Below are 11,679 nucleotides of genomic sequence, written 5' to 3'. Positions count from 1 at the left end.
CTTCTGCTTTATTGACTATGCCAAAGCCTTTGACTGTGTGGATCACAACAAACTGTGGAAAATTCTTAAAGAGATGGGAATACCATACCAGACCACCCTGACCTGCCTCTTGAGAAATCTGTATGCAGGTCAGGAAGCAATAGTTAGAACTGGACATGGAACAACAGACTGGTTCCAAATAGGGAAAGGAGTACATCAAGGTTTTATATTGTCACCCTGCTTATTTAACTTATATGCAGAGTACATCATGAGAAGCTCTGGGCTGGATGAAGCACAAGCTGGAATCAAGATTGCCAGGAGAAATATCAGTAACCTCAGATATGCAGATGACACCACCCTTATGGCAGAAAGTGAAGAGGAACTAAAGAGCCTCTTGATGAAAGTGAAAGAGGAGAGTGAAAAAGTTGGCTTAAAACTCAACATTCAGAAAACTAAGATCATGGCATCTGGTCCCATCACTTCATGGCAAATAGATGGGGAAAAAATGGAAACAGTGAGAGATTTTATTTTTGTGGGCTCCAAAATCACTGCAGATGGTGACTGCAGCCATGAAATTAAAAGACACCTGCTGTTTGGGAGAAAAGTTATGACCAACTTAGACAGCATATTAGAAACCTAAGATGTTACTTTGCCAACAAAGGTATGTTTAGGCAAAGTTATGTTTTTTCCAGTAGTCATGTATGGATGTGAGAGTTGGACTCTAAAGAAAGCTGAGCACCAAAGAATTGATGCTTTTGAACTGTGGTGTTGGAGAAGACTCTTGAGAGTCCCTTGGACTGCAAGGAGATCCAACCAGTCCATCCTAAAGGAAATCAATCCTGAATATTCATTGGAAGGACTGATGCTGAAGCTGAAATTCCAATACTTTGGCCACCTGATGCAAAGAGCTGACTCATTGGAAAAGACCCTGATGCTGGGAAAGATTGAAGGCAGGAGGAGAAGGGGACGACAGAGGATGAGATGGTTGGATGGCATCACTGACTCAATGGACATGAGTTTGAGTAAACTCTGGGAGTTGGTGATGGACAGGGAGGCCTGGCGTGCTGCAGTCTGTGGGGTCACAAAGAGTCAGACACGACTGAGCAACTGAACTGAAGCAAGTGCATTCTCTTGGCAGAGTGAGCAATACAATAGGGCTCTTCTAAAACCAGGGGCCAGAACACCCTGAAGAGGACTGAATCGAAGGCAGCAGGGATGGAAGGGTGGAAGGTGAGGGTGGAAGTGAATGGCACACCCATACAGAAAGGACACCAGAGCTCAGTTCTAGCCGGTTTTGCTAGGGAGGAAAAATTGCCCCTGAGGACCGCCAGATCATTTGTTTTTTAAAAAGTCGCTGGAAAATGGATATTTATGTGAAATGTTCCTATCTTTCAAACACTGTGTGGGCCAAACCAAATTATCTGCCAGCTGGATCCCATCTGTAGGCTGCCATTCTGTGATCCCTGTTCAAAAACTAAGTGGCATAGTCCTTAGCAATCCATCTAATCATTCTTTGATTAGACAGACAAGATCTAGGAGTGGAAAAGAAGCATCCTCTGAGATGTCTGATTCCACGTTATAACCAGGTGGGGGAATAGATTGCTTTATGACTAGGCTTTCAGGCAAGGCAGTTGTCTTACGTAAGGAGGGTGAGAGGAAGTCGCGACATTGATTAACAGTTTCTGGGATTCTCAGGGCTACACTGTGAACTTTCCTGACTCTTCAGAGTGTGAGCACCATGGGGAGATGTGGCTCATGGCGGAACACATTCAATCTGGTTGCATGTTGGAAATAAACCCAAATCAAAACTGGAAGTGCTTCAGGTTGCTGCTTTCTTCACCCTTCCCCTCCTGTGCTTTGGCAATCATTGGCCTGGATGGAATCACTGCAGAATTGATTAATCACCAGAAGACAGCAAACGTGAGCCAGTGAACTGGCAGGTATCCACGCCTACCATACATAGAGGAATAGACGCAAAGAGAGGAACATCCGACATTACATTGGCTCCTCCTAGAAAGAGGGAAGTCAGGCAGGTGCATTTCTCCAGTTTCAAAGAAACGAAAGACAAGCTTGAAGAAGAAACATAAAACATCAAAGAAAGAGCAGTAACACAGAAAGCTATGGGCCTTTCTTCAAAAATCACTAAATCAAGGGTTCTCTCTGATCATGACGATCTTCCTTTCTGACGGACTTATTCTCTCCTCCCCACAGTGACTGTTCTCTGGATCCACAAACACTTTATTCAGTCTGTTGATGTATCTTCTGTCTTCGTATTTCTCTCTCCTTTCTTTCGTCCCCCTTCAGTCTTCTTAGATTTCACAGGCCAGTCTTCTAAGAATCCTGTCTTTTGGGGGCTTAAGCTTGCTTTCTTTACTTGTGCTTTGGATACCAATCTCATCCATTTTCCCAGAAAATGTAAACTATAGTTTATATTTTCTCCATTTTCTACATTCAACCTCTCCCTCTCAACAGGAGCCAGTCATTTATAAAAATGCTCAGATTTCTCTTATTAAAGCAAACAAACAAAAAATAATGACCCCCAAGGGAAAAAACAGCAAAACGCCCCAAACAAACAAAAAACAAATGCTTGGCACCCACATCTACCTCTAGCTACCAGATATCTTCCCTTTTTACTGCTCTGCAATTTGCTGTTTTTCCTCGACTTTCTTGTTGCCTAACTAGTTGCCGGTTGCCCCACGTCTCCACCAGATTGTCTGCTGAAGACAGCACTGACTCCTATGTCCCTCGGCCCAGGAGATATTTTTCAGTCACCTTGTCCTCTCGGCTGACTTGACCCTGCTGAGCACTCCACCTGCTTGAAAGCTTCTCATCTCCTGGCTTTGCAGGCGCCACACATCTTGTCAGTCAGCCTCGGTGGCCTCTCCTCCTCTCTCCCTCACAGGCTCCTGAGGGCTTAGCCTGGATCTTCCTTCCTTCTGCTAGGATTCCACCCTCTCTCTCTTGCTGGGGGCACCGGTAATCATCACTGCAGCCATCACGTATGTGCTTGACTCTCCGAGCCCACATCACCAGCCTCTCTTCCTTACCCACTGCACATCCCACTCAGGGCATCTGGCCTTCTTCCAGAGCCATTGCTTGTCTTAGTGTGAGTTCTTTTCACACACATTCATTCTGAGAAGGGCAACCCTTCTCAAACTCTCTGGGAGTTTTTTTTAATTATCTAATCCATCACAGACATATTTTTATGAAGACAATAAAAAGGAAACATTGCAAAAGCAAAATGAATAAAAAAGACACACAAAATCCAAGCCTCACTTTTTATTAGATTCAAGAGGTATAAAATGACTCTGTCATATTGCTCCAAAAACTCCTAAATGCTTACCCTCGGTTACTGTACAGATGTTCCTGCATCATGGTCATAAGAAGTTCAAGGACAGGAATGGGTTAAATGACCCTCATGTGCGCAGGACTCTGTCCCCCTTTGCCTGGTGTGCTCATTAGATTTCAACTGAAATATGTCCAATTTAAGGAAGCCTTCCCTGATCTCCCTAAGTCACTTGTATGTTGATGTATTCTGAAAGCTCACATGCCCCTCCCCTTGACGGCTTTGAGCAGTTTTTATGTTCGTAAACTTTGCATCCTCAGGTAAGCACCATGGTGGCAGGATCTGGGTTTCTTCTTTTTCTATTCACTCCCATATTTTCAGCACACAGTGCACAGTCACAATTACTTTTTCATTGTGTAAGGAGAACAGTGCACAAAGAGTTAGGTTACCTGTGATCTAACTCTGCGCAAAGATTTCAGGTGAATTGACTTTTCAATGAGAGTTCCAGGTGCAAGTGGTAGGAAACAGCATTTTTTGGTGAAGGAAGTGGCATATAAAAAAGTACAGATGCACTAAAGCACAGAGCTTGTCTGAGGAAGGGGAAGTAGTTAGCGGGCTTATAGCATGAAGTGAGCTGAGGTGGGGAAAAGGGCTGTGATTCTGTAGGATGGGGATACAGAAGAGAAGATACACTGTGGGCTGCTAAAGTCCTTGCTGTCAAACTAAGGAGTTCAGATTTTATTACTTCTAGCTAGAAAGTCATTCTTTCTGTCTAATGATAGAAAGTCATTAAATAATTTATAGCAGTAGAATAGATGATTGGATTTGATTTTGTCAAAGATAATTGGTGGTTATGTTGAAGTAAGTTTGAAAAGGTCAAGGCGGGCGGTTCTCAGAATAGCCTGCTTCTTGAGTAGCTGAGTGGCCATGGGGAGTGGAAAGGAACAGGTGAATGAGGGAAGGATTTAGATGTGGCAGCTCTGGGATGAGATTCTTGGGATGAGGAGAGACCATTATATTCCCCGAGATGGCAGCATTGTGAATTTCTGTTTTATTGCTTTAGTTCTCTGACCATGGAAACTTTTGCTTCACCAGAGTGTTAGAAGTGAGCTCTTGGAGTATATCTTTCTTAATATCCTAAGTCATAATATTAGCACAAATAACCCTACAAAAAAGTTATGCTTCATCCTCTGAATGTATCACACATCTTTATCAAAGATTATTTCCTCTAAATAACAATAGGCATTGATAAAACTAGTCTCCTATGCCCGGACAATAATCAGATTTTTTAAAAGTTGATCTATGGTTCCATGACCTCTAAAAATATCAGCATCAAAATTATAATATTGTACATCCAGGGTTTGAAGAAGTTGTCCCACATTCTCATTTCAGCTTGGACAGTCATTCTGTGCTGCTCCAGGAGAGCTCCTGGGGCTTTGACCAGCCATGGGTCTGCAGGTGAGAAAAGAATCACCTTGAAAGGCTGACTGGGAGACAACCGTGGTGGAGTGGGAGTCACTCCATATCCGAGTGCTGCATTCTTGATCTGTGACATGTAGTCAATAATGCCTGCCACCAACCCAACTTTCAAAATGCTACCACAGCTTTTGATTTCCCATTTCAGCCTCCTTATTCTGTGTATGCTAAGTTGCTCTTTGCAGCCCTATGGACTGTAGCCCACCAGGCTCCTCTGTCTGTGAGATTCTCAACTCAAAGATACTGATGTGGGTTGCTTCCAGGGGATCTTCCTGAGCCAGGGGTCAGACCCGAGTCTTTTTTGTCTCCTGCATTGATAGTTGGATTCTTTACCCCTAGCGTCACCTGGGAAGCCCTTATTGTATATGTGCCTTTTATTAAAATGTGCCCCATGCTCTCTTCAGATGTTTCAGATGGAGTATTCTTTACACATAAATATCTTAACCATATTGTATGTAAATAATACTACATCCTTTGACATAATCTGTTGTACTTTTTTTTTTTTGAAGAAAAAACTGGTATTAGTTTAGCTTCTAGTTTTGACACTTTGCATGAGAGCTGGAAGAAATGGGCTGAAACGAAGAGGCATTTGCAACTTCAAAAAAATAGTAGAAAATTTTGACACAAGCGTATGAGCCGATTCAGTTTGCATGGCAGGGAGAAATGTACTCTGCCTTATATCTAGATGATGCTGACTGCTTCCTTGTGGGCCACTTTTTCCTTGTGGAACCAGACCTGAGTTTGTCTCCCGAAAGAGGAACTGCCAGATACTAAGTGAATGAACTGAAGGTAGAGGCAGTTAGGGGGAAAAAAAGCCCAGGAAAGCCTATGGAAAAGCAGAGTCTCTTATTCTTTCTTATTTTCATTACCTGGATGTTAGTTTCCTGCGAGAAGCTTTCACTGTGGAATTCTTTCTGCTCTTGCGGCTATGGGCACTTTAGTTGTTCAGATTTCCCTGGATCTAAATGAGGCCTTTGCTTTGACTTCCTGCTGCTTCCAGATGGAGATCAATTTTGAAAAGTCAACCAAGCAGATTCTCCAGCTTTAGAAGGTGGCAAAAAGTTGCTTAATTTGACTTCGGAAATAAGAAACGAGAGAGAGAGAGTTCGCAGTTTGGGTACTGTGATGTGGTGGGCCCTCATTGCTGTCCTGGAGAAGTCAGGAGTGGAGGGGCAGGAGCTGGTGGTGGGGTGATGGAGATGAAAAGGAGAAGGTGGGCTGGAGAGGTGTTTAGAAGGCAGCAACTCTAGGATGAGGCTCTCAGTGTCTTGGGGACCTGAGGATGAGGAGGGGTCACTGTTAATTCATCCTCCCTGGAAAGGCAGCCTTGTGTTCCCTGCCATCCCTAAACTCCTTGCTCTCTGTGAAGGCAGCTACACTGATGAGTTTGTGTCAGCTGGAGTGGAGGGTTCTGGAAGTGGAGGCAGGCAGTGTTCATAAGATTTGTGAAAAGAAAGTCATAAGCACCACTGTGTACATGCAGGAAAATCTCCCAACTCCTCATTCAGTAACTCTGAGTTAAATTGTCCTAGAAAGTAGCACTTTACACTCAGGTTTGAACAAAAGACTTTGTAGAGAATCCAGACTTAAAAAAAAAAAAAAAAAAAAAAGTGAGACCTTTTTGCTGTGGGATAGTTTATCCAAAGCAAACTGCAAATGTGTCTATCAGGAAGGGCTGAGGGTCCCGGGCTCCATCGCCAGTCATCCTGCTTTGAGTTACCTCAGAACAGAGCACAGGGTGAAGAGTCTCTTCCTCTGTGATCCGGTGACACCTGGCCGTAGCGTTCGTGTGATCCATCGCACTGTATGATTACGTCTCCCTCTGCGGCTGGAGCTCCTGAAAGGCAAGGACTGTTGCTTACTCACCTTCACGCACTCGGGCATTCACGCAGAGCAAGGCTCAGAGCTGGCATGCTATAAGCATCTGTGCAATCAGTTTGACGACGCTGACTGTTCTAGAAAGCCCCACAAGGAATCTCAAGACTGCTCATGCTGCTGATAGCGCACTGGCCTCTCTGTGGGAGGAGGTCATTAAGACCGTTTCAGGAAGCAGGGTCACCCACCCCTGATGACTCATCCTGAACTGAAGTGAGTCATGCTTAAAACCTGAAAACTGGACACGGTTCTCTCTTAGCCACTAGAGCTCACACTGTTGTCCAACACAATGTGCATTTGTATACCAAGGAGAAAGTGAGTCTATCAAAGTTTGGTGACTGGCCCAACCAACTCGCTGATAACAGAACCCAGACACTATATGACACAGGTCATACTCGTTTGGTGCTCTTTGCGTCTAGAGGCAATGCAACTGGCAATCCTTGATCGCTTGAGTCCTCATTCGCTGGCTTACTTGTGCGGTTAGTCTCCCTGAAGAACTATGTCACTTCCTGGTCACCACTGGTTCACAGTGCATGATATGCCTATAAGTAGTGGCAGTCAAAGACTATTTGAGGAGAAAGGGAAGTTGGGAAGGAAAGACATACGATAGTCTACTTTGGCTCACATGTCTGCTTTTCATCAAAACTACTACCGCTTTCCCAAACCCAATCACTTGATGTCCTCCTGTGTCACAGAGTTCCACAGATCTTACTTGTACTTAAAGGGGGATTTTCTCCTATTATTGTCTAGTCACTAGATGTAGATATCACTTAAGTAATTTCTTTAATCCCTTTCAACAGGACAGGGTAGAGGTGAATTATAGCCTTTCCTCTTAATTAAAAAATGAGGAGAGACTATGACTTCTAAACAAAAAGAGCTAATTAGTTAATTCCAGACACGTAGACAGGTTGGAAATTGGCGGCTCCGAGAGATAGTGTGGCAGCTGTCTGATGTAGGGGTATCCAGTATGGCTACTGTTGTGCTATTTCAGTTAGGAAATTCTGCACTGTGCAGCACCTTCTGGGGCACACTGCAGGGCATTTAGCATCACTGCCTGCCATTCATTAAATGCCAGCAGTGCCTCTCAGTCACTGTGACTACTAATGAAATTTCAACTATTTCCAACTGCCTGGTAGTGGGAGGAGCGTGGTACTCAGCTGGGTTGAGCACCACTAGGGGCAGACGATCCAGGAGGTGGAAATGATTTTGCTGCCCCTGGATGAATTGTGTTCTTAGTGGATCCTTTTGGAAATTTCATTTCTCATTCCTAATGTATGATTCACTTCAGTTATCTCAAAGCCAGAGTGCAGGGCAGGAAGTTATCTCACGAGATTCTTAAGTACTGAATACTACAGTTCCTTCTCAGTAAGCAAGCCTCCTAAACGGACTTAGTGCTTTCAAGTATTCAGAATTTCCTGTTAGAAATTTATGATGGTAGATTTGCCATGCTCTTGTCTTTTCTGGTTGTAACCTAACTTCAATTTCTGTTAAATGAGTCTAAGTGTCTAGATCACTTAATGGTAGTCTATGAAAGCAATTTCACTTGCAGCTTTGAGCTCCTCTCTCACCTCAGCAAAATGACTCCTTCCTCAATCGCTTCAACCATTTGAGAGGGAGAATTTTTGTGTGTTTATAAGATTAGGGCAAACTCCAGGAGAGAGTAAGGGGCAGGGAGGCCTGGTGTGCTGCAGTCTATGGGGTCGCAAAGGACTGAGCAACTGAACAGCAGCAGCAGTAAGACAGGGGAAGGAGGCAAGAGGAGAGCAGAGTATGGGCGGAGGAAAATTAAACATCATCTCTGGGCTTTAGGTCGGCTAAATATCTGACCAGCAACGGACAGAGAAACCTGTGTTTTCAGAGCTGGTCTTCATTTTTGGCGGTGCTTTACTGCTCTGCCTCTTGCAGAGGCCCCGTGACCCACTGGGCACGGTCAGACTGCTCAGGATGCTACCTCCTGGGGTGCACGGGGTGTCAGAAGTATGCCTGGGGATCAGGCAGTCCAACTTTGTGACACAGCCATTGGTTTAAGAAAACAAGGGAAGAAACAGTGCTTCTAGTAAATAAATTAGAAAAGAAAAGAAAAGAAACAGTGCTTCCTAAACATGGAGACTTTTTTTTCTAGCCCTTTGTTCACTACTGCCTGCCTGACCATAACTTTTGGGTTACTTTGAATAAACATTAGTTTCCATATATTATTTTTGAAGGAAACCTAATATTTAAATACTGCATTTTATTTTATAAATGCGAAGCCCACGGTATAAAAATTCTAACGCCAACAGTAAAGGTAATAAGAAATAATTGCCTCCAGATTCAGAATTTTCTTTGTCAGTGCTGAAAATAGAATCTTAACCTTACAGCACGTTCTCTGTGTGTGTGAGCCCTGGGTATGGAAGTGTCCCTAGAGAGCATCACAGTGTGATGATAAATGTGGAGGCCTTTCATTCTGGTCGTCAGACTGCCTGGCTTTGAATTCTGACCTCAGCATTGACTAGCTAATCTACCTTTCTGGCCTCAGTTTCCCCATCTCTAAAATAGGGATCATGAAAGCACCTACATCCCAGGACTTCGGTGATGATCCAATGAACCAAAATATGTCAGGTTCTCCAAACATCATCTAACTCATGGGCAGTACACTACAAGTATCAGTTATTTTTGGTTTATAATCTTGCGTAAAGCATAATTCACAGGTTTCTCTTTTAACTCTCTTTGCTATGCACATGGATGTCTTTTTGTCCTGGTATTAATAATCATGATGAAAAGCGTTAGCTTGAAAATTCTTGAAATGGAAAGTTTGGGAGAGTGTATTCAGGATACGGCCCGTTGCCCCTGTCTCACTCCTCTCCTCTCCTGTGCCGTTTTTCCCTCCAACAAACAACCTTCGGAACATCATGAATTGGAGAGGTGTGCCCTGTTTCTCTGTCTTTCTCTACCCTTGGGGCGCCCAGACCTCCAGGAACATACAACCTGTCTCCCGGAGACACCTCCACCTTTCTGGCCCCACGGACCCTGCTTGGCCTTCCCTCACTGGTCCAAGGACCTGTGTTAAGTCATTCACCCCAAGCTGGTAAGCTAATTGTGATGATGACCCCATGTGTTCCCATATCCTGGGATCTTTGCATTCTGTTCTTGAATACTAGCAGAACCAACACCATAAGTGAATGAAATGAATATCTGTGGTGGAATTTCAGGCATCATGTCATGGCAGCTGTGAGGATTATTTTTGGACAGGGCCCCCTTTGAGTGTCCCTCAGAATGTACTACATAGGCAGCTGCCCAGCCCACTCAGCTTTCCCACGTGTTTCAAGTGGTGAATGAGGCAAAAAGAAAAGCTGGTGCTTTTAAGGGAGGGTGATAATACTGTTAAATAAATATTTAGCTTTTCTTTCCTGGATATGGCTAAATCCCAGCTCAGAGATCAGTTGGACTGCTGATAAGAAGGATCCTTGCTTACTTCTCAGGAAGGATTGTGAGTGAGGAATGAAAACATGAACAGAATTAGAAGTTTAATTATTTATAAGTCATTGAATAGCCAGGGGTTATAATATCTCCATAAAGGGACTTCATGTTAGTCCAGCATTATTCTAGTCACCTCCTAGAAAGATTTACCCTTAGAAAAGGATAGGCTGGAATGAGTTAGGGGCTCGTTTAGTTTGCTCTAATTGGAGCCAACTGTCAGGGTCTGTAATGGTTTCCCTAATCTTTTTAAAGGTCTGGATAAAAAATACTGCATTTTGAATTTGCTGCTTTATCAAAAATGACGGTGGCATTTTTCCTGTTTGGGCTTCCCTGGTGGCTCAGTGTTAAAGAACCCACCTGCCAATGCAGGAGATGTGTGTTCAATCCCTGGGTCAGGAAGATCCCCCGGAGAAGGAAATGGCAACCCTCTCAATATTTTTCCCGTTTAACCACTGAAGCTGTGAAACATGAAATGTTAGGTGTTACGGTAAGCTAATCTCCAAAGATAACCATCTACAGTCCTCCTGTCTCCCTCTGTGAATGCTTTTCTCATATCAAGTCTGGACTGTTGAGTCTAGGCTGACCTGGAAACTTGCCTTGACCAATAGAACATATCACAAATGATGTTTTGGGATTTCAGAGTTGAGGCCTTATGAGAACCAGGAGCTCTCATTCTCTTGGAGCCCAGTTGCCTTGCTGTGAGAGAGTTCAGACTAGACGATGGAATAGTGTGAGGGACCCTGAAGGATCGGGGGTACCTTACACACCCCCAAGGTGAGCACCCAGTCAAACGCAGCCACATGAATAGCCTCAGCTACCCAACATGGAACAGAAGACTTGCAGGCTGGGACCAGCCAACTCACAAAATTATGAGCAATAGGAAATTATTGCTTTGCACCTCTAAGTGCCGGGATGCCTTTTAACATAGCACAGTAGTATCTACCTAAGTCAGGGGTTGATCGTCCCGATTCCCTGCAGTTTTCACTTCTTCTCTTGCATTTCATCCCTGGGATTTGCCTGGATTGAATCACAGGTCCTTCACACCCCTGGGCTAGAAATGTCCAGCTGAGAATGTATTGATGGGCTAGTGATCCTCCAGAAAAGCGTGCCTTGCTTGCGCCATCAAGCAGGGCATAGAGGAGTCTTTCCAATGGGCCTGAGGGATGTGAAAAAGGAATCATTCACTTGCATGTGTGGGTTTCAGACTACGAGCTGTTCCATTATAAATAAATGAAGTGTGCTTCATCTAGGTATTGTGTTGTAGCCTTCTGGTATGTTTGGCTTCTCAACCATAAGCATAGTTCTTCCTATATGTTAGCAATACAGTGAGCCACTCAACTGTGCCTGCAGGAAAGGTCCTTCATTTCTCTTCTTTTTTCCCTTTTCTTCTCTCCTCAGCAGAACTGGAGACAGGAAATGAGAGTCAAATCTCCTGCACATACTTCCAAACAAGACAGAGTTTTCCAATATACGTCCTTCTGAACATCAGTTCTGTGACATGGAATGTTAATAGCTATTATGTGGAGAAGGAAGATTTATGGGCACTCAGGTTTTGGAAGAAAATGCTAATCAGAGGTTGGTTGATTTGTTTGTCTTTAGTTGAGTTT

Source organism: Odocoileus virginianus, unplaced genomic scaffold (genome assembly GCF_023699985.2).
Source record: "Odocoileus virginianus isolate 20LAN1187 ecotype Illinois unplaced genomic scaffold, Ovbor_1.2 Unplaced_Scaffold_3, whole genome shotgun sequence".
NCBI lineage: Eukaryota > Metazoa > Chordata > Mammalia > Artiodactyla > Cervidae > Odocoileus > Odocoileus virginianus.
This window is presented reverse-complemented; position numbering follows the sequence as displayed.